Raw genomic sequence first — 27,523 nt, forward strand, 5'->3', positions numbered from 1 at the left:
CCTCTGGACTCCTCCCGCCCCACCCAAGACACCCAAGGTAAGTGGCATGCGACTGCGACCCTGTCCCCTATGACCGCCCCTGACCAAATAGGCTCACTCATTGGCCCTTAGTCATGCCTATGTTGTGCATCAGGAAATGCCCTGAAGCATTGTGGGAGACGTAGTATGTCCACAATGTAGTAGTACCACAATGCGGCCAGAAAGGTTCCAAAGTGCGCAAATACACAGCCACCCAGGGAATGACACCCAGCATGCATGTAACATCTGCACGTCTGACAGTCACATGCACCTAATGAGTATCCACTTACCCTCACAGGTGCGGGTGACAGCAGTGACAGTGAGAGGCTGCTGATCGATGAGGAGGCCCAGGAGGAGGAATCCCTACCTGATACACAGCCACCAGCCCCTGCAGCAGCGCAAACACCAGCAGCCAGGCCCCCCACCTCTGCTGCTACAACACCTGCAGGCCCACCGGCTGCCAGAGCCAGGCACCCCATCAATGTGCCTCCAGTGGCTGCCGCACCTGCAACACCAGCTGCTACAACACCTGCAGCACGTCCAATAAGATCTGGGCCAGCCACATCCGCTACACAGCGGCCCAACAGCAGGCGGGGCAATGGGCATCTCCATGCCTGCATGAGCGTGGAGCGGCGCATGCTCCGCATACACCAGCGCCAGTCCCAGCAGCAAGGAGCCATCCAGCTCCAGCTGCATAAGATAGGCCGCAATGTGGCTGGAGTAGGCGAGAGGATGGACCGCATGACGGCGGCCATGGACCGCATGACGGCGGCTATGGAAGACAACACTGCAGCGCTGGTGAAGCACCGCAGTGTTGCAAGCAGGTGCCACCACCAGTTGCTGAGCCGGCTGTCCACCTATAGCCGCTCCAATTATGTCTCGGCAAATGCCACCACCCTGCTTGCGCGGCGCTCCTTGACCCAGCAGCACCAACTGGTCCAGTGCTGCGAGGATATTACCCGGGTGCTGGAGCATTTGACCACCGCCGTCACCGCACTGCACGCACCTGTGCTACCGGCAATTGTGGGGGGTGATGATGCTAGTGAGGGTGCCTCCAGTGTCAGCAGCCACTCTGCCACGCAGGCCCCCCCACCTAGGCGCAGCACAAGGGCTACGCCTGCTCCAGCTGCCCAGGATGAGGAAGAGCCTCACAGGCGCCTGGGAATTGTGCGCCGGAGGCGCCAATGACATTGTGTCAGGGACACAGGCGCAGGCTGAACTTAAGCCTGCCATGGGCCGTCTCATGCAGTATGCATGAATACTGCATTTTGTAAATAGTTGTTAGCAAGACCCTTTTTTTTTGTGATTCAAACAAATACATTTATTTTGGTGCACACATACGCCTTGTGTAATCATTACAGTTTGCATGCAATTGTGATATGTGGGGTGGGGGAAGGGGGTGGGCTAGAAATTGTTAGCTGTGATGTGGTTGCGACGTCTGTGGCCTTCAGCTGGGTTCTCCCCGCGTGCATGGTGCGCATGTGCTGGTGGCCGGTCGTCCCGCTCAGATTCACTGCCTGAGATGTCAACTGGTATCCGGCGCTTGGTTGCAATGTTATGAAGCATTGCACAGACAGCCACAATGCGGCAGCACGCTGCAGGACTGTAATACATGGCCCCACCTGTCTTGTGCAGTATACGGAACCTGCTCTTGAGCAGGCCAAATGTCCTTTCAATACAGTTCCTTGTCCGGATGTGCGCAACATTGTAGCGGCGTTGCTGAGGTGTGGCAGGGTTGAGGTAAGGGGTCAGGAGGTATTCCCGTAGGGCGTAGCCACTGTCACCTGAATGAGAGGAGCAGATGTTGATTGCCTGTGCAGCGCAGTGACTTCATTGCAATGTGACATTGTCGACAAAGTGTACTTACCAAGTAGGTGTCCTTCCCCAAACTCTCCCCTGATCAGTCGTGTGTGGAGTCCGCTGTGCCTGAAGATAAAGGAGTCATGGGTACTCCCTGGGTACTGGGCCACAATGTCAGTGATGATGGTCTTGGCATTGCAGACCATCTGTATGTTGAGGGAGTGGTACGACTTCCTGTTGCGGTACATATACTCCGTGCCAGCTGGTGGGCAGATGGCGACGTGGGTACAGTCTATGCAGCCAAGGACATGGGGAAAATGGGCAACATTATAAAATTGTAGTTTTGTGAGGTCCAAATCCTGTTGGCTCGTGGGAAATGTGATGTGCCGGTGGAGCTGGGTGAGCATGGCGTCAACATAAGTGTGGAGGCAGCGTGACATGGTGGGCTGGGATATCCCCCCAGCAGCGGCTACTATGCCCTGGAAACTGCCGGATGCCAGGAGGTGCAGGCTGCACAATACCTGCACATGTGTGGGCACAGAATTGTTTCGCCTTGTTGGGTGCTGCATGATGGGGTCGAGTTCTTGTATCAGCCAGGTGATCATTTCCCCATTCAGCCTGTATTTAGCATATATCTGTTCTCTGGTTTGCCCCAGCAAGGTGACCCGCTGCCGGTAAATCCTTGCCTGCCTCATGCGTCTCCTCCGTGCTGCTCGCTGTAGCCTTCGCCGCCTCACCACCATGTACATCCCAGGCATTGTGGAACGCCTATTGCTGCTGCTGAATGTCCTTATGTGTGATTGGTCAGGCCTGGACCTGTTGGTGATTGGCTAACAGTTTTTCAAATTTTGGTTAATCATGGCTTTTATGGTTACCACCTGCTTTGAGTTGTCCTTAAATTGCGCCGCGCTAATGTGCGAATTAGCGCTTTTTCGCTAATGTATTTCTTTCATGAATGCCGATTGAGACAATATTGCGTTTCGCTATTCAATTCGCAGATTCCGTGGTTGGTCGCTATTTCATTATCGCTAATGCTCGACTTCCCGGAGTCTGCGACTTTTACAGCGTAATCGCTATTCCGCTCGCTATTATTTTTTAGCGATTTCGCTATTTCGTACTTGAATGCCGATTCCGTGTTTTGCACCCGCAATTGCGTTTTCGCAGCCATTGCGGGCGCTATTTCGCTTCATGAATCAGGCTGTTGGAGTTTCCAGGTGGTTTACAAAACTAATTTAGCATCAGCCTATTATCAGGCAGCATTACATTCCAACTTCAAACACTTGATAGCATTTGTGTCACCTTTGGTACATTTTAATTTTGCAGACTGCCATTCGGCTTCATATCTGTTTCCTCTGTATTCAAGAGAATTGTGTCCAAAGTTCTTGAATGAATTAAAGAATCAGTAGCATTCTGTGATGTCATCTTGGTAGCTGATAGAGACAGAGAGGCACATGATATCTTCAGACTGGTACTAAAGTGGCTGTTGGAGACAAGAATTATGATTATGAAAGAAATAGATGAATTTTTCAAAAGTACCATCAGGTATTTAGAACATGTTATATCATAAAAGGATATAGAACCCCAACCAGGGTTGGTTGAAGCTATTTTCAAGACCCAAGACAGCCAACAAAGAACAAATAAACTCATTCTATGGGTTTGCAAACTGTATTGCTTTTAAAACTTAAAAGATTAAGAGTTTGGTGAGGAATAAAATTTATTTTCTGTGTTATGATGCATATGAAAGGAAATGTAAAGAGTTAAAGATAGAAATTGCTTAAGCAAAATCTTGAAACCATAATGTGTGTATTATAACAGCAGATGGCAGCAAGGTTAGTCAAAGGGCAGTGATCTCTCAGGGGAGAGATAGCAATTATTATGCTATAGGGTTTGCATCAAGGACACAAGATCAAGCCGAAAGGATGTACTGTGTAATTGGAAAAGAATTGTTAGCATACTGTTGATCAGCTGAAAATGTGAAGTACTTTTTGCAGGGAATGAACTTCACAGTACTTGATGGATCACTAGCCACTTGTACACAGCTTGAATAGTAACATGGTCAAAGACGATACTCTCAGCATAGCCAGGTTAACCCCATAGCTGCTGAGGCTTTTCCAGCCTCAAAGCGTAGCCCTTTTGATATTTGGGGCACCACAAAAGGTACCCAGGCCAAATTAGCATTCTTTTTTCCACACCTTGAGAATTCCACAGGTAGGCAGGGTGTGTGGATTCCAGTGAAGGAAGCCAAGAAAATATCCAAAATATAGCAAAAGAATATTTTTAAAAATGACACCAACAATAGATTTATTGTGCTAAGATTATCATCTTACCAGTTATGATGGACAAGACGAATTGTAAAACAAATATATGTTTTATAGCACAGTTTTAGAACTTTATTCCTTTTTATGGTTTTAAACTACTTGCAGTTTGTGGTGGAAACAGGTGTGAACCCCTTGGATGAACCCGAAAATCTATACATTTCTGAAAGTAGACAAAATTCTGAATGCAGCAATGGATACTGTATGTAGATTGTTCATGATTTTCTCAAACAAACTACTCATTGAAATTTAAAAAATGAAAATATGTAGGGAAAAATAATCGGTGGCAACGTTTTCATATGTATGGACTTTTTTCCCTGATGGCCATTGTACAAAAGCCCTGTATCATTATGTCTGGCAAACCCTTTTAGTTGCAGGGATATCTGTAGAGACAGTATGTGCAATACCCACAAATAACAAGTAGCTGCCGCCTTAATGATTTCTTTTATTGTCTACCGAACATGCAGCAATTCATATGGTAACTTCCAATTTGATAATAACAAATATTCTACTATCTTGTGTTCCCCACACTACTCCTGATGAAACTGTACCCCACTTATGTAGCCGGGTCCATTGCCTGTGACATGAAAGGCACAGAAACTAGGGACACATTTATTTATAGTTCTTGTAACACAGCACAGTACAGCAAGGTAAGTTGCTGCACTTGCCTTGCACGGATGGGAGAGAGCTGAACAGCAGGATTGTTTTTTTGCAGAAAGGAATGCCTTCTTGCACAAAACAATCCTTTGAGCAATATTACTCATTCTATGTATGTTACAGAATGCAGCACACATTGAAAGAGGAAGTCACACGGAGAAAATAAGATATTTTCTTCTTGTTACACCTCTGACGGGTAGGCGCACCATTTTGAGGCAACCCAGGTTTATTAGTCTTTATAAAACAGGGTTTGCATTAAAATGGATGGATGGATGCAAGGGAACGCCCATGGTACACTCATGTAATGCCTACCCGATGCAAAGTAATGCAAAGCATCCCTGTGCGCTGCCTTGAATTACTTCGCATTTACCATACCACATAAATACACACAAATCGACTTTGCATGGCTTAGTAAGTGCCAAAATTGATTTGTGTCAGGGCTGCGTCACAAAAGTCACACAACACCATTGCAAAATCTTAGTAAATCTGGGCCCTAATGTAGAGACTTCAAGTTTGTGGCTTAGAAAGTGACCCTTTTTTGTGACGTGGTAAGGTGCAGAATTTGGGCCTGGGCTCCCCAGGAAACCTACCAAACCCAGACATTTCTGAAAACTAGACATCCAGGGGTGATGTCCAGGGTGTTTTGACTATTGTGGATTCTACTACCTTTTCTAGCTTACAATGCCCTCAAAACCCAAACCATGGGCTTAAATCACACAGTTTCCTCACATCTCTGTGAGGGAAAGTTACAGAATCTGTGCAGATCAACAAAATTGCTACCATTGTTCTTACTCTCCCCTTGATAAAAAAATTGTACCTCATATGTGTGTCTGGGCTTAATGTCTGCAACAGGAAAAGTCCCCAAACACCACATAGAGACAGGAATTGTTTTCATTAAAAATGACAATTTTTGGCGATGTCAGTAGCTGCAGAATTTGAGTGCAGGCTCATTTGCAACCCAAGGACACCTGCAAATCCCAGACATTTTGGAAAGTTAGAATCCCAGGGGCGGCCATGGTTATCTGACTTGCCTGGATCCCCCTACCTTTCACTGCCCACACTTCCCTGCAAACCTCAAACTTTAGCTTAAATTACTCATTTTCTTTACATGCTGGGAGGACAAATTACAGAATCTGCGGTGATCCAGAAAATCCCAACCACCCAGTGTTCTCACACCTCTCCCAATAAAAACATTAGCACACGTGGGTGGCTGGGCATAGCACCGTCAGTAGGAAAGGCCATAAAACATGATGTGGAGACGAGGGGCTTATTTACAAGCCTTTTGTGCCACCTTTGAGTCACTTTTTGCGAAGCACTGCTGGCGCAAACTCCTGCCCCATATTTACAAAGACATGTAAAGCCACCCTACACAATTTTCCTGTACTTGTAAATATGGCCCCTTCTCATGAAACACTTTGTGTGAAAGGGGTGTGACATGGATGTTGCTGTGGGTGTTCCCAAGCAATACCCATGTATTCTGCCGTATTTCCAGATTTACAAGAATTCATAAACCTGAAAATGCGTCAGAATGCAACAGCACCCAATGGGTGGCGTTAGCGGGGTGCAACGAGGAGAAATGTTTACATTCCTCCCTGTTTTTTCCTCTTTATAGGGATGCTGCATTCTGCAGCACACATAGGAAGAGGAAATCACCACTTCTTATTTTTTATTATTGTTTTTGTGTAGGAAGGTGCGCCTTCCTGCACAGAAACAAACTCCACACAACGCAGGCACCATTCCACCATGGCGCAATGATGCCTGCATGGCACATGGCAGCTGATTGTACGCCAGCACAGGGGAATGCACAGGGATGTGTCATATTATTGTAAATATGACATACCCCTGTGTTTTGGAAGTGCCACAGCCAAAGGGCTTGCAGTGCCGCGCTGCTGCACTTTCTTGTAAATACAGTTCATAACATTTTCTCATGGAAAATTACCCTTTTGATGATGTAAGTAGTTGTGGAATTTGCCTGCCACCATGGAAACCTACAATACCCAGACATTTATGAAACCTAGACAGTCAAGAGAGGTCTGACTTGTGTGGATCTCACTAGCTTTTTCTACCAACAGTGAGCTACAACCTAAAACAGAATAACATCATACATTTACCTCACATTTCTGAGGGGAAAGTACCAGAACCTGTGAGGGTACATACATTTCCTATTATCCAGTGTTCCCAACTTCTCCCAATAAAACTGTATTCCACTTGTGTGGATGTATGCTTGAATGTAAGATCTGAATATTTGTTGAGGTCTTCACCTGACGTCACAAAAGAGAACAGTGGTGAACCATGATGAAGAGTGTTTGATCACTGTGGTGGATGTTAGTAATTCACATGGGATCTTGAAAGAGCAATGGTTTCATAGCATAGAAGATAATAGGAGTTGCTACAGTAGGAGTATCTGTAGTTGACAAGTTGCAGTCCATTTGAGGTACTAAGGGGGAGAACATCCTCAATTAATTTGTGCCCAACATTAATGAGGAAGGGGCATTAAGGTTGAGTGTATTGAGAAACGGTGGACGAAATAACTACCCCAAAGGTTGAAGATGTCAATGGAATGCTAAACAGTACTAAGGTGACAGGCATGGAGTGAAAAAGTGTGTTGGTAGAATTAAAGGAGGAGACTGGGTGCAGGTAAAAAACTACCTGTATGTCATGAAAGATAACTCAAGGTTTAATTTCTCATCAATAGTTGAAGCAATGAGTGGAAATGCAGTGCAAATACATAGTAAAGAGTGGTAGAACATACAGAGGGTAGAACGGATCATGAACACCAGAGTAGGACGTGTGAAGGTGATGCTAGAGAGACCCAGACCGAGTATACTGTAAATAAGAATGGATGACAGGCAACAAAGAAGTTTGAGAACACACAAGAAAATCAAAAGGTTTTACACAGAGTGAACCATTTAGGAAGCCTGCATTATGGAATGTTCTTGTTTATTCTTCTGACCTGTAATATTTTACTATATTTATCTAAACAGGAAAGTATTTCTGTGGTCATGCTGTACATTCACAGTCTAATGTTATGATTCATTTAGGAATGGCAGTGTTATTATTATAGTGTGATGTGATATAGTCTTATGGAAGGTTCTACTTACCTGGTACTCGACTGGGATTCAAGTGAAATGTTGTCCCTTTAACTGGGTGGACATTCCTATAATGATTGGTCCCAGGCATGGAAGCACGGTTGTGACACTTAAACTGCTCCTATTCTCTTAAGTTGTGTTAGCATAAATTTCTTCTCCACAGAGTGCTGCCCCAAGGACAATGCATATCTGTTGTGAAGCCTTCTTTACTTCCACTTAAATGTGTTTAGCTGATATTTTAAATTTCACCTAATCTCTTATTTGTCCTTTTCAATGTTACTTCTTATCACTTCTATTGAAACACCCTCTCTCAGGACTAAACCAAGGTTGAAAATTATTCTCTACTTTTGTATACCACACTCCTACATCATCTGAGTCTCCTAACAGGTGTTTAAGCTTTCCTTCTATTGATTGCCTCCACGCCTCCTATTTGCCTCTACCTTTAGTTGTCCTTCTGCTAAGAGTCTATCACGTGTCTTCAGTGATTCAGATGATGATGCTCATCTTTGTGTAACACCTGCTGATTCAATAGTCAAGTGGATGACAGAGATCTCAACAACCATAACATGCTAAATAAAGACCTGCTGTATTGACAAAAACCACCAGCTGGAAAATGCCTCAATTAAAGAATGGCTTTACAACTGCAGATCTGCTAATGGCTAAAACATTTATTGCTCATGACATACCGGACACAAAATTAGGGGATTTTCCTAATCACAGAACATTGGCAAGCCATCATAGATCTCCTAGTACCTGCATGATATAATGTTGTAAGTAATATTGGGGGTGAAGTAGCCCTAATCCATACATATGATTTGTGCAAAAATATGCATTCTCAAAACATTTACATAATTTGATTCACTCAAATGTGCTTCTCTTACTTGTCCTTTATTCACTTCGGCTACAATCCATACAGATCTTACAAAGGTCTGATCAGAGAATTCACTGAAAACCTATTTGAGCAAGAACTCTCAAGCTCTTAGAACTTCTATCTTGATAACTTCAATCTAAATTGGAACAATCCACTGGACAAGCCCTCTTCATCTTTCAAGACCCTTCTAAATTGTTTTAATTTACACTTAGTCTCCAAAGCTTCTACTCATATCAAAAGCAAAATTCTGGACTTAATCACACATTATTCCATATCTACTAAGTTTCATTCTCCAGTTTATGTGTTCTGGTTAGGTTATTATTTTATCCAATTGCCCTTTGCCATACCTATTCCCCTCCCTCAGCTACCTGCCATTACAGACGTGTCTGTAAAAGATCATTCAGACAACAAAAGAAATTGCATTGGTGATAGACTGCAACCAACATTTCCAAACAAATATATATCTCCAGATGTAAATGCATTGATTTATAGTTACCACTCAGTGCTATTAAATTAAACTGACACCAGAGCTACTGCCAACACTGCCACCAATGCAAGGAAATTCATAAACTAGAAAGAATCGCAGATAAATCTCCAGATTCTCTTTCTACTGTATAAAATACCAGAAGAAAAGTCTTGCTTTTAAAAACTCCTTTTGTCAAGATAAAATCAAGTGCTTGCTCAACTGCCCTAGAGAACTATTCACAAGGGTTAATAAAAATTATCACACTAGACCTCTGCCTTGAGCTCTCAGACCTCCATCACTTGCAACACGTTTTTCGACTTCTTCCTGCACAAAGCATCTTCTATTAGAGATTCCTTTCGCAGACACATCTCTCCCCCACGTGTCCTTCCTCTGCTGAAAACAAAGGTCTGGCAATCATTCTCTCCTACCAATGAATCATCTCTGGAACTCATAAACCAAAACCTTCTTTCTTCTATGGTGATGCCATACCGTTGCACATTATCAAAATTAACTGTGAGTATTTATCGATAATATGGTACCAACTCAATAACACCTAACTAACATCGGACAACTTTCCTGATAGTCTAAAGTAGGACAAATTATGCTCTGGTGAAAAATGCCAAGCGCTACAGGCCGATTACCAAATAGCCCTGGTTGAGTAAGCTCTTGGAGAAATGAGTCACCATCCAACTGACAGAGTGATAAAAGGTAAATCAACTACTGGCTTCAAATCAATTTGGATTTCGAAAGGCATGTAACACCAAGACTGACTCTTTAAAGACACTAGATGATATTCATCACATTATCTTAAATGGTTACATCAGCCTCCCTAGTCAGCTTCATCTGCCCAAGTGTTTTATACAATAGATCACCATAAACTCTTACAATGTTGGAGACACATATTTGCCTTAAAGGTAAGGTTCTGAAATGGTTCTGATCTTTTCTAATGAATTGATTTCAATTAGAGAACAAATGTACTTCTGTCTCAAGATTTGCCAAGTTACACACATAGTTCCTCAAGGGTCAGTGCTTATACCAGTACTGCGCTACATTGAATTTATGAGATTAATAATTTACCAAAGGACTCCTTTGCTAGTACACTGTTGATGCTCAACTTTAAGTAAAGATCTCTTCCCAACTTAGCATAACTTGACATAACATAACCTCACATCACATAACAGAACATGACATAACATGGCAAAGCATAGCATAGCATAGCACAACATAACATAACATAACATGTGTGATGAAAACCTGCACTGGCTCCCACTGAAAGCAGGAATGCAATTTAAAGTAGCTTGCATTACCTAAAAAAACGATATGCATGCAAACACTTGAATACCTATGTCCACCATAGCATTATCATGTGTTTCTAGAAATCTCAATAGCTTCCATGAAATATACCCTGGAGACCAAAGAATGTGCATCAAACTTAGCAATGTCTCAAGACTTTTCTGGTTCTGAACCCTTAATCTGGAACTCCTTCTAAGTCAAGATTAGGTCTGAGTGTAATTCAAATTAGAAAGGCTGGGTTGATGACATTGGTAACTGAGCTGGCATACCCATACTCATCCATTGGAGGGATCTGTCTTGAGAATAAAACCTCACTAGTGCCATTTTTGCCAACACGAAGCTGATAAGCTAACTGGTGGATATCTTGTAACCTTGAAAACCCTTGCGGTGTCGCACCACCCTGCCCTGGACTGGATAGGAGGCTCTGCCTCCTGGCTGGCACCACTGGCCTGCGGGGCCGGGCCTTCCATGGGGGATTACACTAGCTCTTTAGCCGGCAAGAGCTCCAGACTCCTACCTGTTCTGATGCCAATTTGGCCTGTATAGGAAAGGTCTTGCCGGAGGGATCCACCGCTAAGAGTCACAAGCATCTTTTGCAATATTTAACCATTTAAAGATGTCGGAGAATCCAGAGGAACTCAGCACCAGCCATCCACTGCCCATGCAGTGAGGCATCCCAGCACCTTGTCACATTCCAGGGGCTCATTCCGAGAGCCCCAGCCAACTGCCACAGCCGGCCTGGAAAGCGAGAGGCTCCCACAGAAGCAGGATCAAGACACTCTACCAAAGACCCTCTTGGACAGTGCCACATGAGTCTTTAAACCCCAGCCTTGCTCCACAGGACCCGATCACCAGGCACCTGTCAAGGAAATAGGGTTGCCCTACCAGCACATTGGCCATCTGCCACCCACTGGGGCCGATGGGAGCCAAGGCTTAACCCCTGCATGTCAAGAGTCCCCATTTTGAGTGTCAGCACTGAGCCATGAAAGTAGGCTAGGGTCCCCCTTGCCCTGGGGGAGGTACAGAGAGGAAAATAGCTCTGTTCCCCTACACCGTCAAAGTGGCTCATCTGGTTCTGGTACACATGTGGAAGCTAGAGCACTTGGCTGGAGCATCTTCTACTACCCCTCGAAGCAGTTCACATTGGCCTCAAGTGGCATGACATCTCCACCAAGAGGAGCCAAAGTTCTCACATGGTTCTGGCTCCTTATCATCCAGCCTGCCCTGGCACCGAACACAAGCCACTCATCAGTCACTCAAAACCCAGTCAAGCTGAGATCAGGCTTGAGAGGGCCCAAGTGGCAGGGTGTTCAAGGCGTACCAGCTAGGGATGCAATGTGATTCTGGTACATTAGATCAATTAGAGGAACGTATGTCCCATGTATTTCCTTTCTATCATCCAAGCAATCAAATACTGCAAGTTAACAAAGTTGGGCATAAACCACTCACCCGAGTGGTGGTGCAGTACTATGATTTAACTTTTCGCCTCCTTGAACGGATTGATGGCAAGTCTTTCCTAAAACCATTGTGCGTGATGGCTCTCCTTTGATCTAGATATTCTACTGGGCAACCAGGAACAGGGCTTATCACTGGACCAAACATGCTTCTTTCAAATATTTAAGAGAATGGTATGGTCCCCCACTCATTACATTTTTTCCACATAGTGTTCTGTACACATATTCCACCAGCCCTGGAAAAACCCCTTCATCAATAATCACTGAAGCCCCATAAGAAGGTCGAAATAGATTGGAGTATAAATATAAGTAACCAGAAGTTACTGTACAACCAAGAAAGAAAGAAAGAATGAATCCACAAAATAGGTGATGAGAGTATTTATACCTTCACAACCATATGAAGGATCTCTGACCATATAAGGTCCCCACAGTACGGTGTGCACTGCATCACTGAGGGTCAAAACACGTTCCCAAAGATTTACAAATATTTAACCGTTTTAGGGCCACCCTATAGGACAGCCCTTCCACAATATGCTCTAGGTATGACCTGATATGGCACACAAGGACAAATGTAAGGTGTCAATTTAATGTCTTGATATTTTGTATGTATATGTTTTTTTATGGTGTCGTGGGTCGAAGGATCTATTTATATTGTAACACAAGTTGACTTTGGCATGTCATTGGCCTGTATCACAGGTGGCTATTGAAAGAAAATAGTTACATCAAGTGATGAATATATTAATAATAAGACATGTCTTCTCTTTTTAGGTGCACAACTTTATATTAATAACAGAAATGACGTAGCTGAGTGATCAAAAAGCAAAGTCAAATAATGTGTAAAGGTCATAAGATGACAACTTGAGATACGAACAAGGGACGTATCTCTCCTCAAGAAATTTAGTGGTATAGAGAGTATTCTCATACTCTTAAAAACATATTCTATAAGTGGCACTTCTACTGCGGTTTATGCCAAACCCATTTACCACTTTGGCAGGGCGAATGGATTGATAGGAAATATCAGGAGGCTGCTCCACTGCAATCCACTATTGCAGCCCAAAGTAATGTCAACTACTATCCCATTTTAACCTATGGGAAGAGCAAGCCTCATAGTGAAAACACACACAGGTATTCCTCACTACCTGGGTGCACCTGCACTAGTGCGCACACACACCTGCAAATGGCAGATTGGACACATAGGGCCGAATATATGACCATTTTTGCAGTCACAAAGGGAAATCGGGCCGTTTGCAACTGTAAAATAGGTCTGCGCTATGTATAAACCCTATTTTGCGAGTTGATAACCTATTACCAACTCTCAAAATAGGGTTTGTGACTCGCTATTAGGAAGGGGCATGCCAAGGGCATCCCTTCCTAATAGCAAGTCATACTTCCATGTATGATTGTTTCGTGGCCGCAATTGAGGCCGCAAAACACTTGCCGTTTACCACCCATTTCAAAAAGGTGTTAGGCCACTCGCAAACAGGAAGGGGTCCCCAGGGGACACCCTCCCCTTTGTGACTGGCAGCAAAAATATTTTTTAAGAGCAGTCAGTGGTCCCAGGGACCAATGCCTACTCTTAAAAAATGAAACTGAAACGTTTCAGTTTTCTTTTTAAAATTCATCCTGTTTCCCTTTCAGGAAAACAGGCTACATTTAAAAACAGTCACAGACATGGTAGTCTACTGACCCCAGCAGGCCACCATCCCTGGGAGGGCTAGACATTCCCAATGGGTCACAAATTGCGACCTGCCTCATGAATAAATGAGGCAGGCAATTTGGGACCCCATTAGGAATTGCCAACAGTGTCTGGAACACTGTTGTAAATTCAATTTTGTAAGTCGTAATGTGCGAGTCGCAAAACGACGCAATTTGCGACTCGCAAGTTGGATGGGTCATACATCTGGCCCATAGTTCCCAGCACCAGGGATCTATCTGGGCCGCCCAAGTCTGCAACGGCAGACTGGACATAGGCATAACTAAATGGGTGTCAGTAGGCACACAAAAGCCTGCGATGGCAGGCTGCACACGCAATCACTGGCACCATCAGGGAGAATGCGCACATAGGCAGCCTGCAATGGCAGGTTGCTCATGAGTTTAATCATGGTAGATGCCAGTGTGCACACACCAGTCTGCAATGACAGGGCCAGCACATGGGCTTACCCAGGCCCTAGCACCTTAGGTGGGAGTGCTGCACACCGCCCTGCCCACACCTGATGGACATGGGTTGCCCCTTACGGGTGTGATTGCGCACATTCCACCTGCAATGGCAGACTGGGCACCTTGTTATTAGCAGCATGGGTGCAAGCGCGCGGACACAGGACTGCAATGGCAGGCCTGTCTCTGGTGTTAGAACACCAAGGATGCAGGAATGTACTCACTGGCCTGCTACGGCATGCTGGGCACCTATTCAAAATGCCATAGATGCCAGGGCACCTCTTGTAGCCTGCAAAGACAGGCAGGACACATATTTGAAACAGCATGAGGGCCAGTGCTCATACCCACAGGTGTAAGTGTGCGCTCCCAGTTCTGCACTGCTAGACCGGCCCATGTTTCATAACACCGGGTCAGTACCTCTTCCTTGCCTGTGTAGGAATGTGCACAAACTTCCATAGTGCCTTGACAGTGAGGATGTGGTCAGAGCCCTGAGGCCACAAAACAGAATTGGCAACACCCCAGGAGTCTCCAACGGGAAGCGTTGACCTCCAAGGCAGGGGAAGTTCCACATGGGAGTCCCTCACTACCTCGGCAGGCAACATCCATATGTACCCACCAGGCCTTCAGTCTACCACCCCACCGGTGCCCTTCAGGGCTTCCCAGGGGGGTGCCCTCCTGGTTTGGGATGACCCACTCAGGGTCGGCTGAGGCGAAAGTGATGCAAACCTAGACAGTGGCACAATGGTGCCCCACAGGCCTTCAATGACATGTCTAATTCATGGCTGACAGGCTATCCAGTAGGTGGCACACACAGTGCTACGTTCCACTACTAGCCAGTGCCATACCTACCCTGGGTATGTGGTGTACTTGTTTAAGAGGTGCCCGAAGGTACAGCATCTAAACTGATCGCCTGTGCACCCCCACCTTATGCAGGCAAAGCGTGCGCTCACACCCTCCCTCTGCTGTACAGTGGGAAGGTACCCAGATTCTTATGGTCAAGCTGAGAGATTCTGCAAAGCTTAGGAGGAAAATGCATAATTGTTTGAGGTAAATTTCCCTAAGAAGGGCTATGTCCAACACAGGCCAAGGCACAACCTGAGCAAGACACAGAGGTGATGTGTCCTGGCTTGGGCAGCTGGAGCCATCCCACAGAATGGTAATTTTGAGCTGCTGTGCAAATATACCAGGTGGGAAAGGGCAATGAACAGGCACACAGGCCCAGACAACCAGGTGGCAGCCCGGACTAGTGCTCCCTCACCCTATCCACTATGCTCTGACCACTTTACAAGCTGTCAGGCTGCTTGCCCTTCACTCTACAAAGTGACTTTCAAAAATGACAGATATTTGAGTCAGACAGTCCAGGCAGAGTGGAAGCTTTTTGCTTGAAACAACAGCCAATGATGGCCAAGCAGTCCATCCCTAAACGGACCAAGTGTGCCCAAATGATCTGTGCTGGGTAAACTGCCCCAAGAAGGCTGCCCTGCATGGGGATACCAGCTTTGAATCCCTACCTGCTCTCTGGAAAGTAAGGCTCAGAGGAAAGACCCAATGAGCCGGGATGGAAGGCAGCCACAGACTCAGGTTCCCGGTACCCTGTTGTCGGCCAGTACAGACCAAAGTACAAGGGTGTCCCTCACACCTTGTCCCTAGCAATCCAGAGGAAGGCCACCTGCCTGTCTTATACTCCATGCACACTAAGTGGAAGGGGATCATTGGAGTGAACACATCCGACCTCTAGGGCCCTGGCTGGGCTTAGAGAGTCAAAGAGCCTTAATCACGACTTTCGGGTCAACCCAGCCATTGTGATCAGGGTACAGGCCCTGAGCAGGCCTCTTTACATTGGGATGTCAGCCTCAAATTCCTACATGCTCTCCAGGAAGAAAGGCTCAGAGGAAAGGACCATGAGACAGGGCTGAAAGGTAGCCAATGACTCAAGCCCCTGGGACCCTGGTGTAGGTCAGTCCAGGCCTGCCTGGCACCTGGGGAGAAAGAACAGAGTACAAGGGGGCCCCTCACACCAGGAAGGCAGCCACTGACTCAGCATCCCATTCACCATCAGGCAAAGGGCTCTGGGGGCCCCATGGAGCTCACACCTGGAGCCAGGTCCGGGCACCTTAAGAAATTGTGGGCTGATGAACAGAGCCCAGCTCTGGGCTTTCCAACTCAGAGCCCACCAGGCCTCTGACCCGGGGCACACTCACAGCGCCTTCACAAGGGCAAGTCTTTCCAGAGTCTAGTGATCCTTGTCCCGGGCACTATGTAACATGGAAATCAGGTCAAAGGGGTACTTATCCTTGGCCCCACAAGACAACTAGGTGTTCTTGAGATCCATGCACATCGAGTGACAAAGGGTAACATTCAAGAGAATGTATCCGGCCTCCTGGTGCCCTGACTGAACTTGAAGCTTCAAATGAGCTGTCATTAGTGTCACGGTTAGCAGCTGTGAAGAAACCCAAGCAGAGAACACACCTGCCACTAACCTTAGGAATCTCACCAGCGGGGACCACAGCTTGACGATAGTCCTCCCAGTTGCCAATAGCACTAACCCTCCCTATGCATATACACACCAGGGATGGATAGTACTCCTGGGAAAAGGGAAGGGAATAGGGAACCGGAACGTTGTTGAGAAGACACCCCTCTTAGTCTGGTCTAAAGGTCTTGGAGTTCTTCTGATGCACAACGAGTCTACAAGACACAAAAGGAACAGATTAGAACGTACATTCAGGATACCCCTAATGAGAGGAATATGGAAGTAGGACAACCACTTACATTTAACCCACTCTCTGAAAACCTGAACGACGGTAATGTGTATAATCGTGGGCTACTAGGGTCTCGGTAGTTTTGGAGCTGTTCCGTCACAGCCCAGTGACAAAGTACAGGAGAGCGTTCCAATACCCCCAGGTAGTTACTATCACTCCTGGTGGGCAGGGCGCGACTTGATTAACAAAGTTTGACAAAGAATAAAAGTATCATATCGGGAGACCAGGCTTCCTAACTAGCACGGCCGTGCTACCTCTAGGTCCTACCTTAGTCAAGTATGAATGGAGAAGCGGCACCCGGTCTTCGGCGTCTCAGCGTCCTCAGCGGGAAAGAAAGCGTCAGCGCAAACCTCCTCTCGGCGTCCTTAGCGGGAAAGAAAGCGTCCGCGCAAACCTCCTCTCGGCGTCCTTAGCGGGAAAGAAAGCGTCCGCGCAAACCTCCTCTCGGCGTCCTTAGCGGGAAAGAAAGCGTCCGCGCAAACCTCAGGCTATGTCTCACTCCGGGAAGGATTGACAAGCACCCGGCTACATCAGGAACGCCCTTTTATGCCGTACCGGAAGTGAGTTCCGTTTTGCCTTGACCCAGGGCGTTCTGGGATTTGTAGTGCAGTAGCGGCATCGTCCTTTTTGCTCCCTACCTAGGTTTCTGCCGGCAATCGCTACAATTAGGACTTCTAGTGCAGCTCAGAATTTTGAAAACTGATTCACGTGAAGAAAATGAATTTTTTGTTTTTTTTATCTTTTTAATGAAAAAATGTCACCAGTGACGTTAGCATGGAACATTTTGCACCACGCGTGTAGGTGTGGTAAATTACCCCTAATTTGAATTATGCCCAGGCCTAGTCAAGATCAGAACTTCAAAGCCCCTGATGATTTCAGAAACAGACTCTAAATACGTTTTCTGCCATTACTAGTCTTGGACCCATGATCTCCTACTTAGTCTCACACCTGTTCCCTACAGACTCTACAGCTGACTCTCCCAAGTTTTACCATCACTTCACTCATTAGTTGACCTTTTCAGACCGGTCCGACCCTCCTCGGGTCCCAGCACGACCTAATCTTTCTTTTTACTTTCTCTTCACGATTGGTTTTAATTTGGCACATTGTTTATTATGTTTTTTTCTAAGTGATGCTAGTGTTCACATTATTGTTCATTATAAAGCGAGCTGATACCTTCAAGTAGAGTGGGCTATGTGAAATGCAAAAAAAAACCAGAAGAAGAAGAATTAATTCGCTAGTCTCTCGATTTATGTATTTTAGTTTTCCCCAGACTGAATGTGTATGTTTATAACACAAATAATTACAAATGACTGAGCAAGTGTTGCCGTACTTTGGGGCCTATTATGATTGCGGTTTTTCCGCATCCTCCGGGCCGGCGGAAGCCACCGCTGGCCCGGAGGATGCGGAAAAACCGCAGCGGACCCACCAAAGACCCGCCGCCATATTAGGATGGCTGGTGGGTCCTGGTTTCCATCCGCAGCTTTTCCGCCGCTGTTGGCTTACAACCGCGGCGGAAAAGCTCTAATATGGTGGCGCTGTCTCTCAGACACCGTCCGCCATATTAGGAAGGGCTTTAAAAAATGCTTTGCCGCGGCGGGTTTACCGCCGTGGAAAAGCATGTGTAACTTCACTGCGAGGGCCCGTTGCGGGCCCCCTAGGTGAAGGGGGGGTGGGGGGTGCACATGGGGGGTACCTATGGTACCCCCCTGCATTTGTATGCAGAAATCCGCAGGCACCGCACAGTGCCTGCCGATTTCTGCATACAAATGCAATGTATGCATTTTTACCATTGCGGCGGATGCAGCTTGAAGCCGCACCCGCCGCAACAGGGTGGCGGTCACATCCTAATTGCATAGGAGGGAACTCCGCAGGCAATGAGGAGGTTCCCTCCTGCTCTATGGTGGCGGACGGACTCAGGTCCGTCCGCCATCATAATCGGCCCCTATGTCCAGAAAATAGGCAATACTGAATATAAAGATAAATTTGCAATTAATATACTATAGGCTATCTTTAGTAGACTTTACACATTTTTGCGAATGATCTATAGATAGGGATTTTACTTATATAACTATAAGCCTTATTGGGGCTTTTTATGGTGATGTCATAAAGGGCACATTTGAGAGTAATGTGTTTTCATGTAAAGTGAGTTGAAATATTAGTTAGCTTCTTAGCAGGTCACACAATCCATATCTAAAACACACTTTTGTTTAAGTTTCTGAGCCTTGGCAAAGTACAAGAAAAATGAGAAACACTTGTTGGCTAAAATGATGTTAATGAACAACACATCTGCAATTTGGAGTATAACTGCAAAATTTTAATTCCTAGATTTTGAAAAAATATTCTTTGGATCACAATAAAAAAATGAATTTACATATAGTAACTAGATACGTAAGCCCCTTTGTCTTTTAATCTTGTATACAAGTGATTTATTGTAATTATTTTTTGTTTCAATGTGTTTTGTTGGAGATTCTATTGTTTATGTGTCATTTTTTTCTCCATGTGGTCGCTTTATTTGCTGATTCACGGATTTTGGTGAAGCCCTATTTTTGGCCTCACGATTGCAACACGACCAGCAATCTTTCTTGACTTAAACAGATTTTTCTGTTACCAGCGGGACAAATCCATTTCTCACTTAGAGTCTGTTACCATAGTCTTAAGTCCTTGGTAGAAGCTGACAAACCAGACAATCAATGTTCCTCTCTATGTATGTATGTGGTATTTCTATAGCACTATCTAATCAAAAAGGCAGCAGAGCGCTGCACATGGTCAAAGGAAAGCTTAAAGTTAATGAGTAATAGGAGAAGAAGCTAAGTTGTGGACGGTTAATTCATGGTCACAGAGTGTTCTTTAAAGAGGTAGGTCTTCAACTTGTTCCCAAATTGGAACAGGACTTGTGGAGGTCTTGATTGTTACTGGATATTGTTCCATGTCCTAGGGGCATAGATAGAAAAGGCCTGTTGTATAGTTGTTTTCTTTTTTACTGTTCTGCAATCCTAATGGTGGCATGATTGTGATTATGTCGCGAATTACCCGAGGTGGTGAAGTTTTAACCAAGATAAGCATGGGTGTTAGTTGTGATGGCTTTGTAAATGAGGCCTCTTGTTTTGAGAAAAGGTGTACGCTGGCAAGGGGAGCCAATAGAGTTCAATCAGGATGGGTGTGATGTGATCATATTTTTTCAGGGCCTGGATGAGACAATTCTGTGGTGTGTAGGATGCCCTAATAGGCACCAGTGTGGTGTCTGCGAGGCCATGGAGTTGGCCATCCAGAAGCACTGATATATGTGCTTGAACGTTAGTTCTCAAGACTCTTTCCGGAAGAAATGGTCTGACTTTAGAAGAGAGGGCTGATACTAGGCTGTCTTTGTTTCTTTAGCAATGTGGTCCTTGAGGGAGAGGATGGCATCCAGGGTATAAATACATTTAGTTATGAATCCTTGCTGTTGTCCTCAGGAGCCTACAACTTATCAGCTACTTTGCACAGTTGCGATGCTTGCTTATGCATGAAATATATTTTGTGTGTAGTGCCTTGGTGAACCCAAAGAGTGCTCAGGAATCAGATTACCAAAAGCGTCAATCAGATTTCCAAGTGTGCCCCGGCAATGCAAGAGGCATTTGCACACATTTTAATCTCACTTAGGCACTTTTGGCTCATAAATGGAGCTACAACTATTTACTTGGTGTATAGATAAAATGGTGATTGTGTTGTTGTAAAGTTAATGCTCACACAATGCTATGGGTGCTTCCTTCATGTGTATGGGAGTTGTAGTTTCAGCCTAATGAGGTAATCCCTTTGCCCATGCGCGTTCTCCATATTGCTGAAGCATGAGAATAGGAAAAAGCTATTGAAGAGTTGTGCCAAATGCGCACCAGGGGAGATGGCTCACCCCTAGGTCCCCCAGGGCACCCTTTAGGAGAGGACATGGATAGGCTGAGGAACCAGCAGATGCAGGGGCGTAGCTTGGTCAGTAAGTCTGCAGGAGTGTGAGCTTCGGTTTTTCTGAGAGTCATGCTAGCTTATCATGTTAATCACTGAATGAGAAGCAGGGCATGTGGGGGCTTAAGGGCCAGTGGAAAGGGAAAGGAGTGCATAATGTGATGGGGTTCTTTAAACTCAGTATTTTATAAAAATACACGTGTTTTAAGGCCTTCAAAACAGAGACGAGACTGTGTGTGTATGTGTTTGTCTGAGTATTTAAAAATTGCAGGTGAAATCTGACAGATACCTTACCATCCATGACTGAAAGCTCCTGTCCACAACTATTTATTAAATAATGTTCTTTAGGGGGGTGTAATGCAATGCCCCAAACACCTTCCTTGAAGCTACCCCCCTGAGCAGAAGACCCATATTGGCAATCTCACTGGCTCCTTTAAAAAGAGAGTCTGGGGTGCCCTTGCCCAGACAGTTAGTGGCCAGACTGTACATTTATGAGACTGAGCAACCTGCTCCTTATCCCTTGGCAAAGCCTCGACTTTAGGTCTCGACGAGGGTGAGTGAAATCTGTGACTATACCCATCATCATACGGGCAAGGGTCAGGAACCATATACGAACAGACAAGGCAGGTCCGGCTTTAGAGTAGTGTGACTGGTGTGGCCGCACTTGGCGCTGACCTGCAGAGGGGCACCAACCTCAAAGGGGAAGGGGGCGCTGTGTTGATAAATAACTTACGATTGAAATAGAGGCACCTGCTGCAGAGTTCCATGTGTGTCCAACTTTCAGGCAGCAATAACAATGTCAAGTTAACTCTTGGGATTAATGTTCCTGGTAGAGAGAGAGAGCAATGGAGTTTTATCTAGTGGCCCTTTTGACTCGCCATAAAGTAGCGCAGAGGGTTAATATGCCTGCTGCAAAGAACAGATCGTCACTTTTTGTGGATAGCTAAGTAGATTAGTAAAACCAGCCTTTTCCAGGGCTTTAAAACAAGTGAAATGTATGTGGCGGACAGGCTATTGAGAGATGAGGGGCTCTTTTGTTGGGTGGTATTGAAGGAATCCGAGGAGGAGGTCAGGGGTGGAGGGGCACCAAAAAACCTTGTTGCACCGGACGCCACCAGCACTAAAGCTGGCCCTGAGACAAGGAGAGCATAAGCATGTGATAAATAACTCCAAGTATGTACTTCACTGTCATCAACACATGCACTACCTCTTTAACTTAGCAAGAGTACTGCAGAAAGGGCTTATATGCTGTTGATGGAGGGCAATCGAGCTTGGATTGCATGGCCATATGCAGAATTACACGTTTTTATTACAGAAGGGTCTGCAGAAGCTTAAACAGCCACTTCTGTGATGCCCATTGGGCAGGATCACATTTGGAACTGTGCAATTCGAAGGGGCCATTGCTCCATTTTCTTCATTTGAATGTGGAGTGGCCCACGCAAAAGAAGCAATGCCTTACCAATGCACCTTTCCCATTTTACCCATGCAGATGCAGAGGCATCCATGGTCTCTGCAGCTCAATAACTTTGCACCGTGCAGGGGGTGGCTGAGAATGCACTCTCCAAGCGTGCTTCTCGTTCCAGCCCCTCTGAGGCTAAAAAAGCTCACGTTCTTGCTTCTTTGCGCCGGGCCTCCATTTTGTTTTCCAACATGCCATACAACTTTGGACTGCTGTGAAGGGCTGGCGTGAAATAGGATTACTAGGCCTAAGAAAATCAACAAATTTAGCACAAACATGGCTGGAGTTATGGATCCAGTCCAACTGGACGCAGACTCTAGCCATCACTGTCAGTTGGCCCTTCAGAGCTAGACATGCTCCTCCAAACACGGTTTTGTTTTACATATGGTTGTAATTACAAAGCATGATGTTTCAGTCACTGAAACTACATTTCATTCGGTACCTAATGGGTGCGTTTCTTACACCTCTGCTCAGTGTAGCAGGGCTGAGCCCAATATGTTATGTTATGGTATGTTATGTTATGTTATGTTACGTTACGTTACGTTACTGTATGTTATGGTATGGTATGGTATGTTGGTCTTTGTGGAGCGCTCTACTCACTTGGGAGAGTATCCTTTGCATATCACAAAGCAAAAGATTACAGACCAAACATAAAACCTTATGATTTATTGAATGTTCATGCACAGTCACCTAAGAGATACTGCTTTGGACGTGTTCTGCTGTATAAAATCACTGGAACTTCAGTCAACACTCGCAATAATCAGAGGTGGTGCAAAATTGACGAAGCAGGCATTGAAAATGTATTCTATATACTGTGCAACTGCAGGATATTGCAGGTGGTAATGCACTTTATTGAACTGTAAAGCTAGATCAATAAGATTGAATATGTTAAAGATTATGGATGGTTTGTTTAAAATGTACATTGAATTTATAGATGTTGTAAAGTTAATATGGTTAAATATCAGCCTTGGATATCTATAGATAAATAAATAAAATCTATTATCGACACAATTTTAGTCAATTTGCATTTTCCCTTTCTTTCATCTTCTTGGAAGTGTTCGGAATACTTTATGCTCGTGAACATTATGCTTGTCTTCGACTATGAAGAGTGTTATATATATATTTATATATATGTATATATATACACACACACACACATGCACATGTAGAGTCAATCCAGTTAATGTGGGTCATATTCGGAATGAACATTTATGCTATAAAATCTTTTCTTCCAGTAAGTATATGCTGGTCTAGTTAATTGCACTCACTTGTGAACTTAACCTGTAACTGCATTTTTAATTTGTTCACACCCATATTTCATATGGTTTTCACACCTGATTTGAAATCATTGCAGGTTGTGGGTCGGACGAGCCGCTTTGGGGTCTATGACACCACTTGGTTATTGTCCTGACCCTGAGCCCTCTCCCCACTCTTCTCCAAATACTAATCTGCGTCGACATAATTTTCACGTTTCCGTTTCCTAAATCTGTAAGAAATAGCGGATAGTAGAGGGCGTGGAAGGGGAAAGGGGCAGTGCCCCCTACTCTGTCTGTCCTCTCCCAGCAGTGGCCTGCTGTCACCCTACTTCATGTTCTTATGCTTCAGTCCGCATGTTTCAGAAAATAAGGTTCAAGCTGTTTGCTATGTCAACAGAGAAACCATTTTGCTGAACAGCCCTTGAAATAGCTCCATGTCTATCCACAAACAGTCCTCTGTCACTGCAACAAGGCCAGCAGTTGTAAACAGTTTATGGTGTGATTGCTGGAACAACAGTTGCTGCAATAACAGGCGTTTTTCTTCCCTATGCTTGGCCTGTTGCACTTGTGCGCCACTGTTGAAAAAATACAATTTGCTTTTAACTTCCTGCAGACAGCATGGCCGACAAATGTTTATGATTCTGCTCAGCGTCTTGAGAAAGAGCCCTATAAATTATAAGGCTCGACTTGCCAGTAGAACGTTCAACATGAACAGATATATTTGTGGTGTTTGTGTGTGTGTGCGCGCGCGCGCCGTGTAATGACATGAGATTTTCCAATCCACTTAAGAAATATGGCAGCCTCAGTGTTACGTGAGAGTCTAAGAGCCTCATTGTTAGTTAGTGGGGAGTAGGGGGTGGGAGTATATTCATTTACCACACAGAAATACCCTCCTTACGAGTTAGCTCGAATCGGGTGCGGTATTTTCCACACGTGGCGTCTGATTATCAGTGGCCTGAGTCGATGCGACAATTAGCTCAACCGATAAAAACCCAACAAAGGTGTTTGGAATTTATCGGACGTGATAGACGTCGCATGCTCTGAGTTTTTGCGGGATAAAGGGAATTTTGGAGCTTACCACGCCATAACCCGCATGTTGCAGTTAATACTGTAACTGTGCACTTTTCTCAATTTAAATGCTGGCAGGCTTAACCTGCTAAAATGTAATGAAGGGTGAGCTCTTTGTTGCGTCTACTACTTGCTGGATGCGATAAATACCGCACAACTTAGAATTTCACCTCGCAACCAACAGACTGTTATGCACGGTTCGAAATAATGTGCCACATTCGTAATCAGGGCCTTAATAAATACAATTTCCCTTGGGTTGAGGGATTTGCAAAGTTGGTAGATATCTCCTATTCCGCATTTTCAGCTTGAAAATGTGGAATCTGTATCAGCACTGAATGTTGCATGTTTTGCCTTCTGTTACAAACATGTATGCTTGATACAAATATAATTTTAACCTTCGGGAATCTATCTGGGTAAAATCGCAAGAGTATGATCATTTTCACACAGTTCATAATTGTTATCCCTGTGCTAACAAGCATTTGCACAAGGTTCAAAACGTGTCCCTGAAGTTGTATTGAGCGTCCTGGTTAATACGATGACCCCAAGGTGAGGAATTTACCATGTATGGTAAGTACTTCCTATTCCGAGTCTTCAACTTGCAAATGAGGCACACCATGCGAAGTTGCTGTTTAACACACCTTTTTGCACGTTTTGCCCTTTTTACATTCCTTTACTCTCTCATAGGTTTCAGCAAGTTTGGCCCAACGGAATATATCAGTGGAAAACAAGGAGGATGTAAGAATTACCACACAACTCACAATTCTGCGATCACAAATACATTTTGCCTTGAACATGTAGTAAGAACCCAAACCGTGGTGACACCGTAGCACATAACATACCCCATTACCAGAAAGAGACTTTTCAGACTGTGAAAGGAAAGGCAGGTGCTTCTCTTTTTTCGCCCTGCTGGAATCGCGAGAGTTGGTCACAGAGGGGCAACAGATCACATGGTTTAATGTGAGGTCACAATCGATCTGTTAATTGAAGAGGCCCGATGAAGGCCATATTTAAGAGTGTTTTTCCCACTAACTTTGATGCTAGCAGAAAGGGCATACCAACTGTTGTTTTTGTTTTATCTGTGCTGACGTTTCATCGTTTTTTTTTTTAATCAGGAAGAAGTGAAACAAATTGTCTAAAAACGCTGGTCCCATCTCATTGGACTTAAAGGGTGCGAAGAAACTTCCTTTATTCTCCGGCTTACATTAAAAGTTTCAAGTTGTCCACACATGGAATACAGCTGTGTTTTGTGTTGTTGCCACATCCAAACAATATCTTTTAACAAGCCTCAAAAAAGCAAGACCCGACCAAGGGCACTTTCACAACAAATAAAATGAAACCTAATCCTGCCATACCTTTCGCAGCTGTCATTTCTTTCCTTTCTCTCTTTTCTTTTTCTTTCGGGAACCATATCGGGTATTTATCATAAACACGAATGGTACATCCAGTTTATTTTCTAAATATGAGCTATGGAAAAACTACTGCGTGTGTTCGCAGGCTCAAGGTCAAGGTCATTCCGGCCTCCGTACGAGGCTGCCCAGGCCTGAAAGCACGGCTCGCTTTTGTTCAGTGGACGAGGAACAGATGACATCCTGACAGGCGCTTATTGATCTTTTTCACATTTCCTCTCACTTAATGCGGCAGCATGACCGTCTTGTCTCGGATTCCATGTTTTTTTTCCAATTGATGTGGGAGGAACGCTGTCTCTTTATTCTGCATTTTTTTTTACCACTTGAAGAAATCTCTAGGGATCTCCCAAATTGCCAATTTCGTTTTTACTGCACACTTGGGTATACACCTGTTTCCAATTGAATTGTTAGATCTGAAGATCTCACTACTGGGGGCCTGCAAAACCTGCCATACCAAGCAGGAAAAATGTAAGTCCAAGACATATGGCTGTCATTTATGTTTTATTGGTAAATGATTTCGGCCCCTTCTGTGGGTGGGGGGTTTGCCCGAGCCCCCGCTTACATCATGTAGCTGGAACTTGACTCCTACTGTTGTAACTATGTGCATGGAGCATTCTCTTTAACTTCTTGTCCTCGGGGGTCATTGGTATTGAAAACGGATTTTCACTCATAAAATATGTAAGATTAGTTGAAGGCTGCGCTTCAGTGCCGGATTTCAGAAAGCATGGCACGTAAAAGCAGGAATGAACTCGAATGGTGATGTGTTCCGTTTCTATTTCCAGATGGCTTTGTGGAACAAAAGATGTTAAAAAAAACATCCCTACCATCTGTGGTACAGGGTCAAATGCCCAGAACGCTCGCGATGACAAGTTTCTTAGGAGCGACTTCCATGCACCTCACCTTTACACTTGCCACATAATTATGATATTTCAAATGTCTGTTGAAATTCTGAAAATGTTGATTCGGCTTGAAATGTAGACATGAATCTCATTAAGTGGGAACCGCACCGCACAGATTTCTGAAGGAGAACATGGTCCTGGGAATAGAGTTATTCGACTGATGACAAGGCTGCAATTTTTGGAGATGGATGCTAAAAGACCATGTCACCACCTCTAAAACACGTATGGTCCTATCAGTGAAGTATCGGGTAGAGCTGGAAGAGCGCTGTGATAACCACCGGAGGCTTTGGCTGAGACACAGGAATTTTATTACAAGTACGGACCCACGTCACAGGAGACATCCGGATGGATCTGAGTACTGACCACGAATTACCACTCTCAGAACCATGCTGGATGTTCCAAAGTGGAATACATGACATAGGCAAGAGCAGTTTCATATAATAACAGATTAGATCACATTACATCACAATAGGCCCTCGGTATAACCATGCTACAGCACCATCTCCCAAAAACAAAACAAAGAAGACCCTCTCCATAGCCAAGAAAATATAATGTACTACGGAGAAAAAAACCTTCAAAACAGTTCAAAATCCTGAAATTTAGCAGGCATTTTCACAGATCTA

Source organism: Lissotriton helveticus, chromosome 2_1 (assembly GCF_964261635.1).
Source record: "Lissotriton helveticus chromosome 2_1, aLisHel1.1, whole genome shotgun sequence".
Classification (NCBI taxonomy): domain Eukaryota; kingdom Metazoa; phylum Chordata; class Amphibia; order Caudata; family Salamandridae; genus Lissotriton; species Lissotriton helveticus.